The 21,654-nt window shown below is 44.1% G+C and overlaps 3 long non-coding RNA genes across 3 annotated transcripts; all 3 read left to right on the top strand.

Annotated features, from left to right (window-relative positions):
• Nucleotides 1-366: 366 nt before the first annotated feature.
• LOC135520863 (uncharacterized) lies at nt 367-1,774 on the top strand. The gene is made up of 2 exons (XR_010452454.1): nt 367-709; nt 985-1,774. It is a non-coding gene; the product is annotated as an uncharacterized LOC135520863 (long non-coding RNA).
• Nucleotides 1,775-7,508: 5,734 nt separating this feature from the next.
• Nucleotides 7,509-10,253, top strand: LOC135520865 (uncharacterized). Its single transcript, XR_010452455.1, has 2 exons — nt 7,509-8,490; nt 9,461-10,253. It is a non-coding gene; the product is annotated as an uncharacterized LOC135520865 (long non-coding RNA).
• A 3,320-nt stretch (nt 10,254-13,573) lies between these two features.
• On the top strand, nt 13,574-15,945 carry LOC135520866 (uncharacterized). The gene is made up of 2 exons (XR_010452456.1): nt 13,574-14,723; nt 15,154-15,945. It is a non-coding gene; the product is annotated as an uncharacterized LOC135520866 (long non-coding RNA).
• The last annotated feature ends 5,709 nt before the right edge of the window (nt 15,946-21,654 follow it).

Here is a 21,654-nt window from a genome sequence, read left to right on the forward strand (position 1 = left end):
TATGTTGACCCCTGAGTTCAGGTTGTTTTTATAGTCAGTATGTTATGTTGACCCCTGAGTTTAGGTTGTTTTTATAGTCAGTATGTTACGTTGACTCCTGAGTTCAGGTTGTTTTTATAGTCAGTATGTTATGTTGACCCCTGAGTTTAGGTTGTTTTTACAGTCAGTATGTTACGTTGACCCCTGAGTTCAGGTTGTTTTTATAGTCAGTATGTTATGTTGATCCCTGAGTTCAGGTTGTTTTTACAGTCAGTATGTTGTGTTGACACTTCAGTTCAAGTTTTGTTTAAGAATAGGTTAATTTCAGAAACTCAGAACTAAAATGTTACTTATTTTGCTCCAGATACTCATTTTAAATTATGTAGTCTGTCCACTTGAGATTAGGAGTCTTTTTAGATTAAGCAATAGTGGTGGAACTGTGAACCCAGACAGCAGAGCAGGACAGTGGGAGGAGCTATAGGAGGACGGCCTCATTGTACTGGCTGATCTGTTGTACCATGAAAGGCAGAGGAGAGCAAACATTAGATCATGTAAAGACTGGAACTATCCTTAGCATTACTGAAACATCAACAGGCAGAGTGAGACAGATATGATGCTGGCTGTGTGTGTCACTGTTGTCCTGGGCCTTCTCTCAGTGAGTGGCTCCCAGGCGGCCCCTTTAACCTGTGAGGATCTCCTGAGACCACTGGAGCTGAGCAGTGTCAATCAGGTACTATGTACTGAACTGTACTGTCTGTCTGTCCATCCACCTGTCTGTCTGTCCGTCTACCTGTCTGTCCGTCTGTCTGTCCATCTACTTTTCTGTCTGTCCGTCTACCTGTCCGTCTACCTGTCTGTCTGTCTGTCTGTCTGTCTGTCTGTCTGTCTGTCTGTCTGTCCGTACGTCTGTCTGTCCATCGTCTGTCTGTCCAACAATGATTAGAGAGACAGGGTTGTTTGTGTCAGCTGACCCAGTTATTGTCTATCTGCCTTTCCATCTTGCAGACTCTGGGGAAGTGGATGTATATTGCTGAGAGTTCAGACCGTCCTTTCTGGGAACAAATACTGTATACCTTATTACACAGTGCCTGGATAGAGGTCTCTGTGCCAGTCGGTACCCAGAACAACATTCTTGACATCGCCCAGTTCATTGGCTTCGGTATTCCACATCAAAATACTTTTGGATTCGGATGCTCCAGGATCAACTCTAACTTTACTCTGCATGACAATAACACATGGACCTCAGTGACCCCCATCCCTGTTACTGAGGTTCTCCTGCCAACGTGCTCAGACTGCCTCCTGGCCCTGGAGAGATGGGATGAGGATGGGAAGACCTTCACCTCTCTAACACTCTACAGTAGGAGACGGGAGCTCACTGCTACTGAACTGGACTTCTATAAGAAACAGGTGGATTGTCTCAGTCTGCCACCAGCGACATTCATGGATCCACAGAAAGATCTCTGTCGCGACACAACTCCACTCTTAGAAGATACAATTGAGAAGGAAGTTGAGAATGCAGTTGAACTTATTTCAGAGATTCCAAGAATGCTCAGAAATGCATTTGAAGAATTAAAGAATTCTGTTTATCAGCCATTTTCTGACATTTTCGGTTAATGAGTAGTTGCCTCCTCATCCCTGATTGGTTTGCTAATCAACATGTGGGCAACAGTAACCCAGGGTTACAGTACCTAACCCAGCAAGCCTGTAAACAGTCCCTGATGCCTTGATGTGGGACCAAACTCCACTCTGCTAATGTTGCTCTACATTCAACACAATAAATCCAGATTAAGACAAATGTGATTTACATTGTTTTGTTTGTCCCAATAACCAGCTACAATCAGGAACATTTAAAACGAAAAGGAAATAAAAGAATGTGTAATAGTCTACTTAAGGGTTTCTCAAACTGGGTCCCGGGGCACCCAAGGGAACGTTCAGTCCCTAGGACCGAGTTAGGGACCCCTGTTCTACTGACATCACTTACAGTCATTGTAGTGTGCTGAATGTGGAGCATCCATTCTCTATGTATGGAACTACCAGAGAGAGGACGCTGATGATATGACACCTCACTTGAAACACACACACACACACACACACACACCACACACACACACACACACACACACACACACATAGACTTAGAGTGAACATGTCTGTCAAGATAAAGGAAAGTGGGCTTTAGAACATTCTACTGGCCAGGATGTCATGTATGGTGGCTCTATGATGTCATCATAATATTCAAGTCTCCAGATTCAGTGGACATATCAGACTAGAGTAAGCTAAAGTTAATCACCTGGCCTGCATCCCAAATGGAACACTATACCCTTTTTTTCTGCACTACTCTGGTCAACAGCAGTGCACTTTATAGGGAACAGGCTGCGATATATAGTCAGGGGTCAGTCTGGAGGAAGTGATAAACAGCTGCTCCCTCTGGAGACACATTGTTAAAGAGGACCAATCACCTCCTCTTGTTCCAGCTACCTCAAGATCATTTGAGGACATGTGGACATTTTAAGCCGAGAGTTTGGCAGATTTTTAATGTGAGTTCACAGCATGTGTGTAATTGTGTGTGTGTGTGTGTGTGTGTGTTTATGTATGTGTGTGTGTGTGTGTGTGTGTGTGTGTGTGTGTGTGTGTGTGTGTGTGTGTGTGTGTGTGTGTGTGTGTGTGTGTGTGTGTGTGTGTGTGTGTGTGTGTGTGTGTGTGTGTGTGTGTGTGTGCGTGAGGTGATAAAATGGGATGCGCTGTCAGGAGTCTGAGTTCACGACCTGTTAACATTCTTCACAAAGACACAGAAACTGACATCATTAGAAAACAATGCAAAAGTCAGCTAACAACCAACTCACAACACCAAAAAAGACTTTCACAAAAAAATTATTGTAGATTCAAATTTCAAGAACCAATAAATAATTAGATAACAAAAGAAACATTTGAAATTGTACAACACAGTGCATTTGATACACTTGTTTGCGCTCAATCAGCCTAGCCTACCCATCAAGATAGATACAAAAATGAAGTATTTACAAAATAATACCCATGTTTTCATGTTGTTGATTTTTTTCCCCTTCGGAAAAAATAAATCATTAATTATCTAATGGAAAATACTGTTAATACTGATTGTGTGTGTGTGTGTGTGTGTGTGTGTGTGTGTGTGTGTGTGTGTGTGTGTGTGTGTGTGTGTGTGTGTGTGTGTGTGTGTGTGTGTGTGTGTGTGTGTGTGTGTGTGTGTGTGTATGGATGGGTCAGGGTGGGTGGTGTAGTGTGTTGGTAGTGAAGTCCTCCACCCTCCAGGACTCCAGGGCTTGGTGTCTGCTGTGGAGTTTCCAGGGGTGAGGCTGGGTGGAGGGACGTGATTGGTGGATGTTGGGGAGAGGTGGGGCTCACGCTGTCAGCTCTTCCCTCAGCTCTTTGTTCCTGCGCACCATGGCTGCGTGTCTCTCCTGAAACACAGGACACAGACACCACAGATAGAGAGGAGGAAGTTAACATCCACACTGGACAGGAAGTCAGAGCTATAGCTTACACAGGCAGGATGTACCCCTAGTGGTCTCTTAGAATGAAGTCTATTTTAATTCCAGTTCTATCATTCTAACTCTAGATCACACCTTCTCCTGCAGGCGTTCCATCATTTTTAATGTTTTTAAAAAAAAAAATTTTTCACCTTTATTTAACCAGGTAGTCAAGTTGAGAACAAGTTCTCATTTACAATTGCGACCTGGCCAAGATAAAGCAAAGCAGTTCGACACATACAACGACACAGAGTTACACATGGAGCAAAACAAACATACAGTCAATAATACAGTATAAACAAGTCTATATACAATGTGAGCAAATGAGGTGAGATAAGGGAGGTAAAGGCAAAAAAAGGCCATGGTGGCAAAGTAAATACAATATAGCAAGTAAAACACTGGAATGGTAGATTTGCAGTGGAAGAATGTGCAAAGTAGAGATAGAAACAATGGGGTGCAAAGGAGCAAAATAAATAAATACAGTAGGGGAAGAGGTAGCTGTTTGGGCTAAATCATAGATGGGCTATGAACAGGTGCAGTAATCTGTGAGCTGCTCTGATAGCTGGTGCTTAAAGCTTGTGAGGGAGATAAGTGTTTCCAGTTTCAGAGACTTTTGGCAGCAGAGAACTGGAAGGAGAGGCCGCCAAAGGTAGAATTGGTTTTGGGGGTGACCAGAGAGATATACCTGCTGAGTGAGTGCTACAGGTCAGTGCTGCTATGGTGACCAGCGAGCTGAGATAAGGAGGGACTTTATCTAGCAGGGTGTTGTAGATGACCTGGAGCCAGTGGGTTTGGCGACGAGTATGGAGCGAGGGCCAGCCAACGAGAGCGTACAGGTCGCAGTGGTGGGTAGTATATGGGGCTTTGATGACAAAATGGAGGGCACTGTGATAGACTGTATCCAATTTATTGAGTAGGGTATTTTGTTATTGACATCGCCGAAGTTGAGGATCGGTAGGATGGTCAATTGGGCCTGGCGGTTCTCCTTGATCTGCTCCATCTTACATTACTGTTACATAATTACCCTGCTACACCATTACTACTACCACAGTACTACTGGCCAGTCTTCTCTCACAATCATTCCATCATCGCTGCCAGGTGGGCCTCCCGGTTCTCCTTGGTGTCTCAGTCTGCCACCAGCATGGATCCACAGAAAGATCTCTGTCCCGACACAATGTCCTGTTTCTCTTAACAGAAGTAGTGTTTACCACTATGGTCTCATGCCCTCTGGGTGTTTTTTAAATTTTATTACCTTTATTTAACCAGGCAAGTCAGTTAAGAACAAATTCTTATTTTCAATGACGTCCTAGGAACAGTTAACTGCCTATTCAGTGGCAGAACGACAGATTTGTACTTTGGGGTACTTTGGGGTTTGAACTCAGGGGTTTGAACTTGCAACCTTCCGGTTACTAGTCCAACACTCTAACCACTAGGCTACCCTGCCGCCCCTGTATTCAGACTGATAATCTAGCCACATACCCAGCAAGTACACTTGTTACAGGCCCTATTATTGTCTCTTTTACAGTCAGTATATTATGTTGACCCCTGAGTTCAGGTTGTTTTAATGGTCAGTATGTTACATGGACCTGGGAGTTCAGGTTGTTTTTACAGTCAGTATGTTACGTTGACCCCTGAGTTCAGGTTGTTTTTACAGTCAGTATGTTACGTTGACCCCTGAGTTCAGGTTGTTTTTATGGTCAGTATGTTACGTTGACCCCTGAGTTCAGGTTGTTTTTATGGTCAGTATGTTACATGGACCTGGGAGTTCAGGTTGTTTTTACAGTCAGTATGTTACGTTGACCCCTGAGTTCAGGTTGTTTTTACAGTCAGTATGTTACGTTGACCCCTGAGTTCAGGTTGTTTTTATGGTCAGTATGTTACATGGACCTTGGAGTTCAGGTTGTTTTTACAGTCAGTATGTTATGTTGACCCCTGAGTTCAGGTTGTTTTTATGGTCAGTATGTTACATGGACCTTGGAGTTCAGGTTGTTTTTACAGTCAGTATGTTACGTTGACCCCTGAGTTCAGGTTGTTTTTACAGTCAGTATGTTACATGGACCTTGGAGTTCAGGTTGTTTTTACAGTCAGTATGTTACGTTGACCCCTGAGTTCAGGTTGTTTTTACAGTCAGTATGTTACGTTGACCCCTGAGTTCAGGTTGTTTTTATGGTCAGTATGTTACATGGACCTTGGAGTTCAGGTTGTTTTTATGGTCAGTATGTTACATGGACCTTGGAGTTCAGGTTGTTTTTACAGTCAGAATGTTACGTTGACCCCTGAGTTCAGGTTGTTTTTACAGTCAGTATGTTACATGGACCTTGGAGTTCAGGTTGTTTTTACAGTCAGTATGTTACGTTGACCCCTGAGTTCAGGTTGTTTTTACAGTCAGTATGTTACGTTGACCCCTGAGTTCAGGTTGTTTTTACAGTCAGTATGTTACGTTGACCCCTGAGTTCAGGTTGTTTTTACAGTCAGTATGTTACGTTGACCCCTGAGTTCAGGTTGTTTTTATGGTCAGTATGTTACATGGACCTTGGAGTTCAGGTTGTTTTTACAGTCAGTATGTTATGCTGACCCCTGAGTTCAGGTTTTGTTTAGGAATGGGTTCGTTCGGGGCAGTGGTAGAGCAGGTTGAGAGCTTCAAGTTCCTTGGTGTCCATTTCACCAACAAACTATCATGGTCCAAACACACAGCCGTGAAGAGGGAACGACAAAGTCTATTTCCCCTCAGGAGGCTGAAAAGACTTGGCATGAGACCTCAGATACTCAAAACGTTTTACAGCTGCACCACCGAGAGCATCCTGACTGGTTGCATCATTGCCTGGTATGGCAACTGCTCGGCCTCCGACCGTAAGCCACTACAGAGGGTAGTGCGAACAGCCCAGTATATCACTGGGGCCAAGCTTCCTGCCATCCAGGACCTCTATACCAGGCGGTGTCAGAGGAATGCCCTAAAAATTGTCATAGACTCCAGACACCCTAGTCATAGACTGTTCTCTCTGCTACCGCACAGCAAGCGGTACCGGAGCGCCAAGTCTAGGTCCAAGAGGCTTCTAAACAGCTTCTACCCACAAGCCACTAGACTCCTGAACAGCTGATCCAGGGCTGCCCAACCCTCTTCTTGGAGATCTACTGTCCTGTAGGTTTTCAGTCCAACCCTTATGTAGCATATCTAATTTAGCTTGTTAAGGTCTTCTTGAGTAGCTAATTAGTAGAGTATGGTGTGTTAAATTAGGGTTGGATGTAAAACCCACAGGATGGTAGATCTCCGGAAGAGGGTTGGGCAGCCCTGAGCTAATCAAATGACTACCCAGACTACTTGCATTGCCCCCCTTCTTTAACTCTCTGTTTATTATCTATGCATAGTCACTTTAATTGACTCTGTACCGGTACCCCCTGTATATAGCCTCGCTATTGTTATTTTATTGCTGCTCTTTAATTACTTGTTACTTTTATTTTTTATTAATCTATATTTTACTTAACACTTATTTTTCTTAAAGCTGCATTGCTGATTAAGGGCTTGTAAGTAAGCATTTTCATTTAAGGTCAGGGTAGCCTAGTGGTTAGAGCGTTGGACTAGTAACCGAAAGGTTTCAAGTTCAAATCCCTGAGCTGACAAGGTACAAATCTGTCATTCTGCCCCTGAACAGGCAGTTAACCCACTGTTTCTAGGCCGTCATTGAAACTAACAATTGGTTCTTAACTGACTTGACAAGTGAAATAAAGGTTAAAAAAATCACCTGTTGTATTCTGCGCATGTGATGAAATTTCAGAACTAAAATATTGCATCAGATACTCATTTTATGTTATGTAGTCTGTCCACACGAGATTAGGAGTGGGACTTTGTCTTGTTTAGATTTAGCAACAGTGGTGGAACTGTGAACCCAGACAGCAGAGCAGGGAGGAGCTATAGGAGGACGGCCTCATTGTATTGGCTGGAATGTAGTAAAATGGAACGGAGTCAAACACAGTTTCCATATGCTTGATGTGTTTGATACCGTTCCAATTATCCCATTCCAGCCATTACAATGAGCCCGTCCTCCTATAGATCCTCATACCAGCCTCCTCTGCCAGACAGAACAAACAGTAAATGTCCCTGACATCTGATCTGTACTACCATGAAAGGCAGAGGAGAGAAAACAGATTATATAAAGATGGGAAGTATCCTGAGCATCACTGAAACATCAACAGGCAGAGTGAGACAGACTTACTGTACAGAGACACAGGGAGAGTCATTATAGTGAGTGAGACAGACTTACTGTACAGAGACACAGGGAGAGTCATTATAGTGAGTGAGACAGACTTACTGTACAGAGACACAGGGAGAGTCATTAGAGTGAGTGAGACAGACTTACTGTACAGAGACACAGGGAGAGTCATTAGAGTGAGTGAGACAGACTTACTGTACAGAGACACAGGGAGAGTCATTATAGTGAGTGAGACAGACTTACTGTACAGAGACACAGGGAGAGTCATTATAGTGAGTGAGACAGACTTACTGTACAGAGACACAGGGAGAGTCATTATAGTGAGTGAGACAGACTTACTGTACAGAGACACAGGGAGAGTCATTATAGTGAGTGAGACAGACTTACTGTACAGAGACACAGGGAGAGTCATTAGAGTGAGTGAGACAGACTTACTGTACAGAGACACAGGGAGAGTCATTATAGTGAGTGAGACAGACTTACTGTACAGAGACACAGGGAGAGTCATTATAGTGAGTGAGACAGACTTACTGTACAGAGACACAGGGAGAGTCATTATAGTGAGTGAGACAGACTTACTGTACAGAGACACAGGGAGAGTCATTATAGTGAGTGAGACAGACTTACTGTACAGAGACACAGGGAGAGTCATTATAGTGAGTGAGACATATTGAGATATGATGCTGGCTGTGTGTGTCACTGTTGTCCTGGGCCTTCTCTCAGTGAGTGGCTCCCAGGCGGCCCCTTTAACCTGTGATGATCTCCTGAGACCACTGGAGCTGAGCAGTGTCAATCAGGTACTATCTACTGAACTGTACTGTCTGTCTGTCCATGCACCTGTCATCTGTCTGTCTGTCATCTGTCTGTCCGTCATCTGTCTGTCCGTGTATCTGTCTGTCCGTGTATCTGTCTGTCCGTCATCTGTCTGTCCGTCATCTGTCTGTCCGTGTATCTGTCTGTCCGTGTATCTGTCTGTCCGTCATCTGTCTGTCCGTCATCTGTCTGTCCGTGTATCTGTCTGTCCGTGTATCTGTCTGTCCGTCATCTGTCCGTACGTCTGTCTGTCATCTGTCTGTCCGTCATCTGTCTGTCCGTGTATCTGTCTGTCCGTCATCTGTCTGTCCGTACGTCTGTCTGTCTGTCATCTGTCTGTCCGTCATCTGTCTGTCCGTGTATCTGTCTGTCCGTCATCTGCCTGTCTGTGTATCTGTCTGTCCGTGTATCTGTCTGTCCGTGTATCTGTCTGTCCGTCATCTGTCCGTCCGTGTATCTGTCTGTCCGTGTATCTGTCTGTCCGTCATCTGTCTGTCCGTCATCTGTCTGTCCGTGTATCTGTCTGTCCGTGTATCTGTCTGTCCGTCATCTGTCTGTCCGTCATCTGTCTGTCCGTGTATCTGTCTGTCCGTGTATCTGTCTGTCCGTCATCTGTCCGTACGTCTGTCTGTCATCTGTCTGTCCGTCATCTGTCTGTCCGTGTATCTGTCTGTCCGTCATCTGTCTGTCCGTACGTCTATCTGTCTGTCATCTGTCTGTCCGTCATCTGTCTGTCCGTGTATCTGTCTGTCCGTCATCTGCCTGTCTGTGTATCTGTCATCTGTCTGTCCGTGTATCTGTCTGTCTGTCATCTGTCCGTCCGTCTGTCTGTCATCTGTCTGTCCATACGTCCGTCTGTCTGTCCGTCTTCTGTCTGTCCACCCATGGTTAGGGAGACAGGGTTGGTTGTGTCAGCTGACCCAGTTATTGTTTATCTGCCTTTCCATCTTGCAGACTCTGGGGAAGTGGATGTATATTGCTGAGAGTTCGGATGGTCCTTTCTGGGAACAAATACTGTATACCTTATTACACAGTGCCTGGATAGAGATCTCTGTGCCGGTCGGTACCCAGAACAACATTCTTGACATCTCCCATTTCTTTGGCATCGGTATTCCACATCTAAATGTTTTTCGATTCAAATGCTACAGGATCAACTCTAACTTTACTCTGCATGACAATAAAACATGGACCTCAGTGACCCCCAGCCCTGTTACTGAGGTTCTCCTGCCAACGTGCTCAGACTGCCTCCTGGCCCTGGAGAGATGGGATGAGGATGGGAAGACCTTCACCTCTCTAACACTCTACAGTAGGAGACGGGAGCTCACTGCTACTGAACTGGACTTCTATAAGAAACAGGTGGATTGTCTCAGTCTGCCACCAGCGACATTCATGGATCCACAGAAAGATCTCTGTCGCGACACAACTCCACTCTTAGAAGATACAATTGAGAAGGAAGTTGAGAATGCAGTTGAACTTATTTCAGAGATTCCAAGAATACTCACATATACATTTACACGTTTAATGTATTATGTTTTTTAGCCATTTTCAATGTTTGAAATGAGTAGTTGATTAGTTGCCTCCTCCTCTCTGATTGGTTTGCTGCCCACCATGTATTCTACAGTAACCCAGGGTTACAGTACCTAACCCAGCAAGCCTGTAAACAGTCCCTGATGCCTTGATGTGGGACCAAACTCCACTCTGCTAATGTTGCTCTACATTCAACACAATAAATCCAGATTAAGACAAATGTGATTTACATTGTTTTGTTTGTCCCAATAACCAGCTACAATCAGGAGCATTTAAAAAGAAAAGGAAATAAAAGAATTGGTGATAGTCTACTTCCGGGTTTCTCAAACTGGGTCCCGGGGCCCCCAAGGGAACGTTCAGTCCCCAGGACCGAGTTAGGGACCCTGTTCTACTGACATCACTTACAGTAGCCTACTCAACGTCTCTTATCGACAGCAGGACAGTCCTTCCTAAAACATCAACCACTCAACATGTTTAGGTCATTGGTTCTTTTATTTGGCAGTTGAAATGTTACACACACACACACACACACACACACACACACACACATATTTTCAATGACGTCCTACGAACAGTTAACTGCCTGTTCAGAGGCAGAACGACAGATTTGTACAGGGGTTTGACATTGCAACCTTCCGGTTACTAGTCCAACACTCTAACCACTAGGCTACCCTGCCGCTCCTGTATTCAGACTGATAATCTAGCCACATACCCAGCAAGTACACTTGTTACAGGCCCTATTATTGTCTCTTTTACAGTCAGTATATTATGTTGACCCCTGAGTTCAGGTTGTTTTAATGGTCAGTATGTTACATGGACCTTGGAGTTCAGGTTGTTTTTACAGTCAGTATGTTACGTTGACCCCTGAGTTCAGGTTGTTTTTACAGTCAGTATGTTACGTTGACCCCTGAGTTCAGGTTGTTTTTATGGTCAGTATGTTACATGGATCTTGGAGTTCAGGTTGTTTTTACAGTCAGTATGTTACGTTGACCCCTGAGTTCAGGTTGTTTTTACAGTCAGTATGTTACGTTGACCCCTGAGTTCAGGTTGTTTTAATGGTCAGTATGTTACATGGACCTTGGAGTTCAGGTTGTTTTTACAGTCAGTATGTTACGTTGACCCCTGAGTTCAGGTTGTTTTTATGGTCAGTATGTTACATGGACCTTGGAGTTCAGGTTGTTTTTACAGTCAGTATGTTACGTTGACCCCTGAGTTCAGGTTGTTTTAATGGTCAGTATGTTACATGGACCTTGGAGTTCAGGTTGTTTTTACAGTCAGTATGTTAAGTTGACCCCTGAGTTCAGGTTGTTTTAATGGTCAGTATGTTACATGGACCTTGGAGTTCAGGTTGTTTTTACAGTCAGTATGTTACGTTGACCCCTGAGTTCAGGTTGTTTTTACAGTCAGTATGTTACGTTGACCCCTGAGTTCAGGTTGTTTTTATGGTCAGTATGTTACATGGACCTTGGAGTTCAGGTTGTCTTTACAGTCAGTATGTTACGTTGACCCCTGAGTTCAGGTTGTTTTTACAGTCAGTATGTTACGTTGACCCCTGAGTTCAGGTTGTTTTTATGGTCAGTATGTTACATGGACCTTGGAGTTCAGGTTGTTTTTACAGTCAGTATGTTACGTTGACCCCTGAGTTCAGGTTGTTTTTACAGTCAGTATGTTACGTTGACCCCTGAGTTCAGGTTGTTTTTACAGTCAGTATGTTACGTTGACCCCTGAGTTCAGGTTGTCTTTACAGTCAGTATGTTACGTTGACCCCTGAGTTCAGGTTGTTTTTACAGTCAGTATGTTACGTTGACCCCTGAGTTCAGGTTGTTTTTATGGTCAGTATGTTACATGGACCTTGGAGTTCAGGTTGTTTTTACAGTCAGTATGTTTCGTTGACCCCTGAGTTCAGGTTGTTTTTACAGTCAGTATGTTACGTTGACCCCTGAGTTCAGGTTGTTTTTACAGTCAGTATGTTACGTTGACCCCTGAGTTCAGGTTGTTTTTATGGTCAGTATGTTACATGGACCTTGGAGTTCAGGTTGTTTTTACAGTCAGTATGTTATGCTGACCCCTGAGTTCAGGTTTTGTTTAGGAATGGGTTCGTTCGGGGCAGTGGTAGAGCAGGTTGAGAGCTTCAAGTTCTTTGGTGTCCATCTCACCAACAAACTATCATGGTCCAAACACACAGCCGTGAAGAGGGAACGACAAAGTCTATTTCCCCTCAGGAGGCTGAAAAGACTTGGCATGAGACCTCAGATACTCAAAACGTTTTACAGCTGCACCATCGAGAGCATCCTGACTGGTTGCATCACTGCCTGGTATGGCAACTGCTCGGCCTCCGACCGTAAGCCACTACAGAGGGTAGTGCGTACGGCCCAGTACATCACTGGGGCCAAGCTTCCTGCCATCCAGGACCTCTATACCAGGCGGTGTCAGAGGAATGCCCTAAAAATTGTCATAGACTCCAGACACCCTAGTCATAGACTGTTCTCTCTGCTACCGCACGGCAAGCGGTACCGGAGCGCCAAGTCTAGGTCCAAGAGGCTTCTAAACAGCTTCTACCCACAAGCCACTAGACTCCTGAACAGCTGATCCAGGGCTGCCCAACCCTCTTCTTGGAGATCTACTGTCCTGTAGGTTTTCAGTCCAACCCTTATGTAGCATATCTAATTTAGCTTGTTAAGGTCTTCTTGAGTAGCTAATTAGTAGAGTATGGTGTGTTAAATTAGGGTTGGATGTAAAACCCACAGGATGGTAGATCTCCGGGAAGAGGGTTGGGCAGCCCTGAGCTAATCAAATGACTACCCAGACTACTTGCATTGCCCCCCCTTCTTTAACTCTCTGTTTATTATCTATGCATAGTCACTTTAATTGACTCTGTACCGGTACCCCCTGTATATAGCCTCGCTATTGTTATTTTATTGCTGCTCTTTAATTACTTGTTACTTTTATTTTTTATTAATCTATATTTTACTTAACACTTATTTTTCTTAAAGCTGCATTGCTGATTAAGGGCTTGTAAGTAAGCATTTTCATTTAAGGTCAGGGTAGCCTAGTGGTTAGAGCGTTGGACTAGTAACCGAAAGGTTTCAAGTTCAAATCCCTGAGCTGACAAGGTACAAATCTGTCGTTCTGCCCCTGAACAGGCAGTTAACCCACTGTTCCTAGGCCGTCATTGAAACTAACAATTGGTTCTTAACTGACTTGACAAGTGAAATAAAGGTTAAAAAAATCACCTGTTGTATTCTGCGCATGTGATGAAATTTCAGAACTAAAATATTGCATCAGATACTCATTTTATGTTATGTAGTCTGTCCACACGAGATTAGGAGTGGGACTTTGTCTTGTTTAGATTTAGCAACAGTGGTGGAACTGTGAACCCAGACAGCAGAGCAGGGAGGAGCTATAGGAGGACGGCCTCATTGTATTGGCTGGAATGTAGTAAAATGGAACGGAGTCAAACACAGTTTCCATATGCTTGATGTGTTTGATACCGTTCCAATTATCCCATTCCAGCCATTACAATGAGCCCGTCCTCCTATAGATCCTCATACCAGCCTCCTCTGCCAGACAGAACAAACAGTAAATGTCCCTGACATCTGATCTGTACTACCATGAAAGGCAGAGGAGAGAAAACAGATTATATAAAGATGGGAAGTATCCTGAGCATCACTGAAACATCAACAGGCAGAGAGAGACAGACTTACTGTACAGAGACACAGGGAGAGTCATTATAGTGAGTGAGACAGACTTACTGTACAGAGACACAGGGAGAGTCATTATAGTGAGTGAGACAGACTTACTGTACAGAGACACAGGGAGAGTCATTATAGTGAGTGAGACAGACTTACTGTACAGAGACACAGGGAGAGTCATTATAGTGAGTGAGACAGACTTACTGTACAGAGACACAGGGAGAGTCATTATAGTGAGTGAGACAGACTTACTGTACAGAGACACAGGGAGAGTCATTATAGTGAGTGAGACAGACTTACTGTACAGAGACACAGGGAGAGTCATTATAGTGAGTGAGACAGACTTACTGTACAGAGACACAGGGAGAGTCATTATAGTGAGTGAGACAGACTTACTGTACAGAGACACAGGGAGAGTCATTATAGTGAGTGAGACAGACTTACTGTACAGAGACACAGGGAGAGTCATTATAGTGAGTGAGACAGACTTACTGTACAGAGACACAGGGAGAGTCATTAGAGTGAGTGAGACAGACTTACTGTACAGAGACACAGGGAGAGTCATTAGAGTGAGTGAGACAGACTTACTGTACAGAGACACAGGGAGAGTCATTATAGTGAGTGAGACAGACTTACTGTACAGAGACACAGGGAGAGTCATTAGAGTGAGTGAGACAGACTTACTGTACAGAGACACAGGGAGAGTCATTATAGTGAGTGAGACAGACTTACTGTACAGAGACACAGGGAGAGTCATTATAGTGAGTGAGACAGACTTACTGTACAGAGACACAGGGAGAGTCATTATAGTGAGTGAGACAGACTTACTGTACAGAGACACAGGGAGAGTCATTATAGTGAGTGAGACATATTGAGATATGATGCTGGCTGTGTGTGTCACTGTTGTCCTGGGCCTTCTCTCAGTGAGTGGCTCCCAGGCGGCCCCTTTAACCTGTGAGGATCTCCTGAGACCACTGGAGCTGAGCAGTGTCAATCAGGTACTATGTACTGAACTGTACTGTCTGTCTGTCCATCCACCTGTCTGTCTGTCTGTCCGTCATCTGTCTGTCCGTCATCTGTCTGTCCGTGTATCTGTCTGTCCGTGTATCTGTCTGTCCGTCATCTGTCTGTCCGTCATCTGTCTGTCCGTGTATCTGTCTGTCCGTCATCTGTCCATCTGTCTGTCTGTCATCTGTCTGTCCGTACGTCTGTCTGTCCGTCTTCTGTCTGTCCGTCATCTGTCTGTCCGTCATCTGTCTGTCCGTGTATCTGTCTGTCCGTGTATCTGTCTGTCCGTCATCTGTCTGTCCGTACGTCTGTCTGTCTGTCATCTGTCTGTCCGTCATCTGTCTGTCCACCCATGGTTAGGGAGACAGGGTTGTTTGTGTCAGCTGACCCAGATTGTCTATCTGCCTTTCCATCTTGCAGACTCTGGGGAAGTGGATGTATATTGCTGAGAGTTCGGATGGTCCTTTCTGGGAACAAATACTGTATACCTTATTACACAGTGCCTGGATAGAGATCTCTGTGCCGGTCGGTACCCAGAACAACATTCTTGACATCTCCCATTTCTTTGGCATCGGTATTCCACATCTAAATGCTTTTCGATTCAAATGCTACAGGATCAACTCTAACTTTACTCTGCATGACAATAAAACATGGACCTCAGTGACCCCCATCCCTGTTACTGAGGTTCTCCTGCCAACGTGCTCAGACTGCCTCCTGACCCTGGAGAGATGGGATGAGGATGGGAAGACCTTCACCTCTCTAACACTCTACAGTAGGAGACGGGAGCTCACTGCTACTGAACTGGACTTCTATAAGAAACAGGTGGATTGTCTCAGTCTGCCACCAGCGACATTCATGGATCCACAGAAAGATCTCTGTCGCGACACAACTCCACTCTTAGAAGATACAATTGAGAAGGAAGTTGAGAATGCAGTTAAACATATTTCAGAGATTCCAAGAATACTCACATATACATTTACACGTTTAATGTATTATGTTTTTTAGCCATTTTCAATGTTTTTTGTGTTTGATGAGTAGTTGCCTCCTCCTCTCTGATTGGTTTGCTGCCCACCATGTATTCTACAGTAACCCAGGGTTACAGTACCTAACCCAGCAAGCCTGTAAACAGTCCCTGTTGCCTTGATGTGGGACCAAACTCCACTCTGCTAATGTTGCTCTACATTCAACACAATAAATCCAGATTAAGACAAATGTGATTTACATTGTTTTGTTTGTCCCAATAACCAGCTACAATCGGGAGCATTTAAAAAGAAAAGGAAATAAAATAATGGGTGATAGTCTACTTCAGGGTTTCTCAAACTGGGTCCCGAGGCCCCCAAGGGAACGTTCAGTCCCCAGGACCGAGTTAGGGACCCTGTTCTACTGACATCACTTACAGTAGCCTACTCAACGTCTCTTATCGACAGCAGGACAGTCAGTCGTAAAACATCAACCACTCAACATGTTTAGGTCATTGGTTCTTTTATTTGGCAGTTTAAATGTTCCCTTGTCTTTAGCACAGAAAATAGTGAGATGGTACATGTCATGTTGACAGAACCCCAAAGCTTTATTCAGCGAAGCTTGAGACACATGGAGGGAGAACACTTGTACTGCAGTAGTCAGCATGTGGAGGATGCAGGCAGATCGTTGTGACATATTTAAACAGGGTCATTGTAGTGTGCTGAATGTGGAGCATCCATTCTCTATGTATGGAACTACCAGAGAGAGGACGCTGATGATATGACACCTCACTTGAAACACACACACACACACACACACACACACACACACACACACACACACACACACACACACACATAGACTTAGAGTGAACATGTCTGTCAAGATAAAGGAAAGGGGGCTTTAGAACATTCTACTGGCCAGGATGTCATGTATGGTGGCTCTATGATGTCATCATAACATTCAAGTCTCCAGATTCAGTGGACATATCAGACTAGAGTAAGCTAAAGTTAATCACCTGGCCTGCATCCCAAATGGAACACTATACCCTTTTTCTGCACTACTCTGGTCAACAGCAGTGCACTTTATAGGGAACAGGCTGCCATATATAGTCAGGGGTCAGTCTGGAGGAAGTGATAAACAGCTGCTCCCTCTGGAGACACATTGTTACAGTTTTTTTCGATTGCTAAACGACAGTGGGCACAACTGGAGTCACATGTGCAAAACTCTAACTACAGTCTGCACTACCAACAGTCACCTGAGCTAAACAGTTCACATCACCTGCAAAACTCATTCCAAGCAACACAACTCTTAACACATGGCTCAAAACACGCTCAGTGCAGCCAAACACTATGCACAACCCTCACTGAGATAACACACACTGTCACTCAGAACACACTGAGAGTAAAAACACTAGCATCAAACACCAATACAGAAAATACAAACTTTTCATCTTTACATTTGAACAATTTCAGTGACTTCATACAAAGTAATATTTTCTTCAAAGTAAAGAGTGACATTCTTTCATATGATTTATTAAACTTTTTAGAACATAACAATTCTTTAAGGTAAATGAAAATTAGCAGTTTGCTTCAATAGTCTGTAGTAATTTACGGAATTACAGTAATGAGAAAAAAAGGTAGAAACTAAAAGTACATACTGTAATTCGAACAAATAATTGAGGAGCTAATCCTGCCTCTCTCTAGCATCAGGCCACAGGTTTTCTTCAACATCACATCTAATGTTTTCTCTTGCCATGCACCTGGGGAAGAACCTTCTGGAGTGTCTTATCCATCCCCGGCAGTCCTCTGACTCGTGTCCTCACATCCGGCACGCATGGCTTCCAAAAGAGACATTTGGTCATGTGGGTGGTGACCAAACACTTTCCACCTCCAGGCAGAGAAAAACTCCTCTATTGGGTTGAGGAAGGGTGAATATGCAGGCAGGTACAAAATCATAAATCTGTGATGTGCTGCAAACCAATCTGTGACAGCTGCAGAGTGGTGAAAAGCAACGTTATCGCAAACTATGACAAAAACTTGGGGGTTTCTTACTGGCTCCCCTGTTCTGCTGGCACTAGCTGAGCATAGAGCTGTTCTAGGAAAGCTATAAGCCTTTCTGTGTTGTATGGGCCAATGAGTGGTGTGTTGAGAAGCAAACCATCATTGGCCATTGCAGCACACATGGTGATATTTCCCCCCCTTTGGCCTGGAACCTCCACAGTGGCTCTTTGACCTATAACATTCCTTCCTCTGCGCCGTGTTTTGGCAAGGTTAAATCCAGCTTCATCGATAAATACAAATGAATGTGGTCTTTCCAGTGCTTCCACCTCCATTACTCTCTGAAAAACAGTAAGTGCACAGTTTTACTGTAGAAATGCTAGTGTTTTTTTTACTGTAAATATTTTGTATAGCTGTGTACGTAACCTCAGACGTCTTACCTGGACATATTGGTATCTTTGCTCTTTTACCCGTTCACTGTTTCTCTCAAACGGTACAGTGTATAACTGTTTCATTGTAACTTGGTGTTTCTTTAGGACTCGAGCAATAGTTGTTGTGCTGACAGAATTAACATTTTCAAATATATCATTATCAGCCAGCACTCTATCTTGAATCTCCCGCAGTTTTATTGCAGTGTTGACAACAACCATGTCAACAATAGCATTTTCCTGCGCATCTGAAAATATTTTTCCTCTTCCTCCTGTTGGGGGCAGCCTTTGGGTCCTGTTGTAAAAATATATTTTACAGTCAAACTTACTGTAATATATATCTGTGTAAATATTCTATAATTGCAATACAAAATAGATTCCTCTAATGTTTTCATTTACTGTAAGGATGTAACTCTCACCTGTTTGTATGATGGAAAATTTGCATTACAGATGCCACTGTGGATCTTTGCAGATTGGGTTGCACCCTCAACCCTGCCTCTCTCAATGAGAGACCATGGTTCACGACATGGTCTATAAGTGTAGCCCGTATTTCATCTGAAATAATAGCTCTTTGTCTTCTTTGTCTTCCTCCATGCATCCGCCCTCTCCCTGCCACCCTTCTCCCTCCACGAACCCATCTTCCTTGTTCCATTTCCAAAATGAGTCTTTCTGAGCTCTACCTATATATACTGTAATATGTGTGTGTGTTCACTAACAAGTCTAAAACAAGACACCTGCTTAGCCTTTCAGCTGAAATTGCAATCAGCAGTGTTTGAAAGGCACAAGGCTGAAATCTATTCCGTTTTGAATGTGTGGTTCACAGATTTGACAGCAGTGTGTTAGCATTTGAACAAAGTGCTGTAAATCCACAGTGTTTTGCAGGTTGTGGTTAAAGTCATGGGATAAGTGTGTAGAGTTTTGAAAACTGTGTTCAAGCAATGAAAAACGAACTAGAGTTTGGTCCACATGAACTGCTGCTGTGCAGACTGTAGTTAGAGTTTTGCACATGTGACTCCAGTTGTGTCCACTGTCGTTTAGCAATCGAAAAAAACTGTAAAGAGGACCAATCACCTCCTCTTGTTCCAGCTACCTCAAGATCATTTGAGGACATGTGGACATTTTAAGCCGAGAGTTTGGCAGATTTTTAATGTGAGTTCACAGCATGTGTGTAATTGTGTGTGTGTGTGTGTGTGTGTGTGTGTGTGTGTGTGTGTGTGTGTGTGTGTGTGTGTGTGTGTGTGTGTGTGTGTGTGTGTGTGTGTGTGTGTGTGTGTGTGTGTGTGTGTGTGTGTGTGTGTGTGTGTATGTGTGTGTGCGTGTGTGTGTGTGTGTGTGTGTGAGAGTGTGTGTGTGTGTGTGTGTGTGTGTGTGTGTGTGTGTGTGTGTGTGTGTGTGTGTGTGTGTGTGTGTGTGTGTGTGTGTGTGTGTGTTTGTGTGTTTGTGTATGGATGGGTCAGGGTGGGTGGTGTAGTGTGTTGGTAGTGAAGTCCTCCACCCTCCAGGACTCCAGGGCTTGGTGTCTGCTGTGGAGTTTCCAGGGGTGAGGCTGGGTGGAGGGACGTGATTGGTGGACGTTGGGGAGAGGTGGGGCTCACGCTGTCAGCTCTTCCCTCAGCTCTTTGTTCCTGCGCACCATGGCTGCGTGTCTCTCCTGAAACACAGGACACAGACACCACAGATAGAGAGGAGGAAGTTAACATCCACACTGGACAGGAAGTCAGAGCTATAGCTTACACAGGCAGGATGTACCCCTAGTGGTCTCTTAGAATGAAGTCTATTTTAATTCCAGTTCTATCATTCTAACTCTAGATCACACCATCTCCTGCAGGCGTTCCATCATTTTTAATGTTTTTTTTTTATTTTAATTTTTTCACCTTTATTTAACCAGGTAGTCAAGTTGAGAACAAGTTCTCATTTACAATTGCGACCTGGCCAAGATAAAGCAAAGCAGTTCGACACATACAACGACACAGAGTTACACATGGAGCAAAACAAACATACAGTCAATAATACAGTATAAACAAGTCTATATACAATGTGAGCAAATGAGGTGAGATAAGGGAGGTAAAGGCAAAAAAAGGCCATGGTGGCAAAGTAAATACAATATAGCAAGTAAAACACTGGAATGGTAGATTTGCAGTGGAAGAATGTGCAAAGTAGAGATAGAAACAATGGGGTGCAAAGGAGCAAAATAAATAAATACAGTAGGGGAAGAGGTAGCTGTTTGGGCTAAATCATAGATGGGCTATGAACAGGTGCAGTAATCTGTGAGCTGCTTTGATAGCTGGTGCTTAAAGCTTGTGAGGGAGATAAGTGTTTCCAGTTTCAGAGACTTTTGGCAGCAGAGAACTGGAAGGAGAGGCCGCCAAAGGTAGAATTGGTTTTGGGGGTGACCAGAGAGATATACCTGCTGAGTGAGTGCTACAGGTCAGTGCTGCTATGGTGACCAGCGAGCTGAGATAAGGAGGGACTTTATCTAGCAGGGTGTTGTAGATGACCTGGAGCCAGTGGGTTTGGCGACGAGTATGGAGCGAGGGCCAGCCAACGAGAGCGTACAGGTCGCAGTGGTGGGTAGTATATGGGGCTTTGGTGATAAAACAGATGGCACTGTGATAGACTGCATCCAATTTATTGAGTAGGGTATTGGAGGCTATTTTGTTATTGACATCTCCAAAGTCGAGGATTGTCAATTGGGTCTGGCGGTTCTCCTTGATCTGCTCCATCTTACATTACTGTTACATAATTACCCTGCTACACCATTACTACTACCACAGTACTACTGGCCAGTCTTCTCTCACAATCATTCCATCATCGCTGCCAGGTGGGCCTCCCGGTTCTCCTTGGTGTCTCAGTCTGCCACCAGCATGGATCCACAGAAAGATCTCTGTCCCGACACAACGTCCTGTTTCTCTTAACAGAAGTAGTGTTTACCACTATGGTCTCATGCCCTCTGGGTGTTTTTGTAATTTTAATACCTTTATTTAACCAGGCAAGTCAGTTAAGAACAAATTCTTATTTTCAATGACGTTCTAGGAACAGTTAACTGCCTGTTCAGAAGCAGAACGACAGATTTGTACCTTGTCAGCTCAGGGGTTTGAACTTGCAACCTTCCGGTTACTAGTCCAACACTCTAACCACTAGGCTACCCTGCCGCCCCTGTATTCAGACTGATAATCTAGCCACATACCCAGCAAGTACACTTGTTACATGCCCTATTATTGTCTCTTTTACAGTCAGTATATTTTGTTGACCCCTGAGTTCAGGTTGTTTTAATGGTCAGTATGTTACATGGACCTGGGAGTTCAGGTTGTTTTTACAGTCAGTATGTTACGTTGACCCCTGAGTTCAGGTTGTTTTTACAGTCAGTATGTTACGTTGACCCCTGAGTTCAGGTTGTTTTTACAGTCAGTATGTTACGTTGACCCCTGAGTTCAGGTTGTTTTTACAGTCAGTATGTTACGTTGACCCCTGAGTTCAGGTTGTTTTTATGGTCAGTATGTTACATGGACCTTGGAGTTCAGGTTGTTTTTACA

The sequence above is a fragment of the Oncorhynchus masou genome, chromosome 29 (assembly GCF_036934945.1).
Source record: "Oncorhynchus masou masou isolate Uvic2021 chromosome 29, UVic_Omas_1.1, whole genome shotgun sequence".
In the NCBI taxonomy this organism is placed as follows: Eukaryota; Metazoa; Chordata; class Actinopteri; order Salmoniformes; family Salmonidae; genus Oncorhynchus; species Oncorhynchus masou.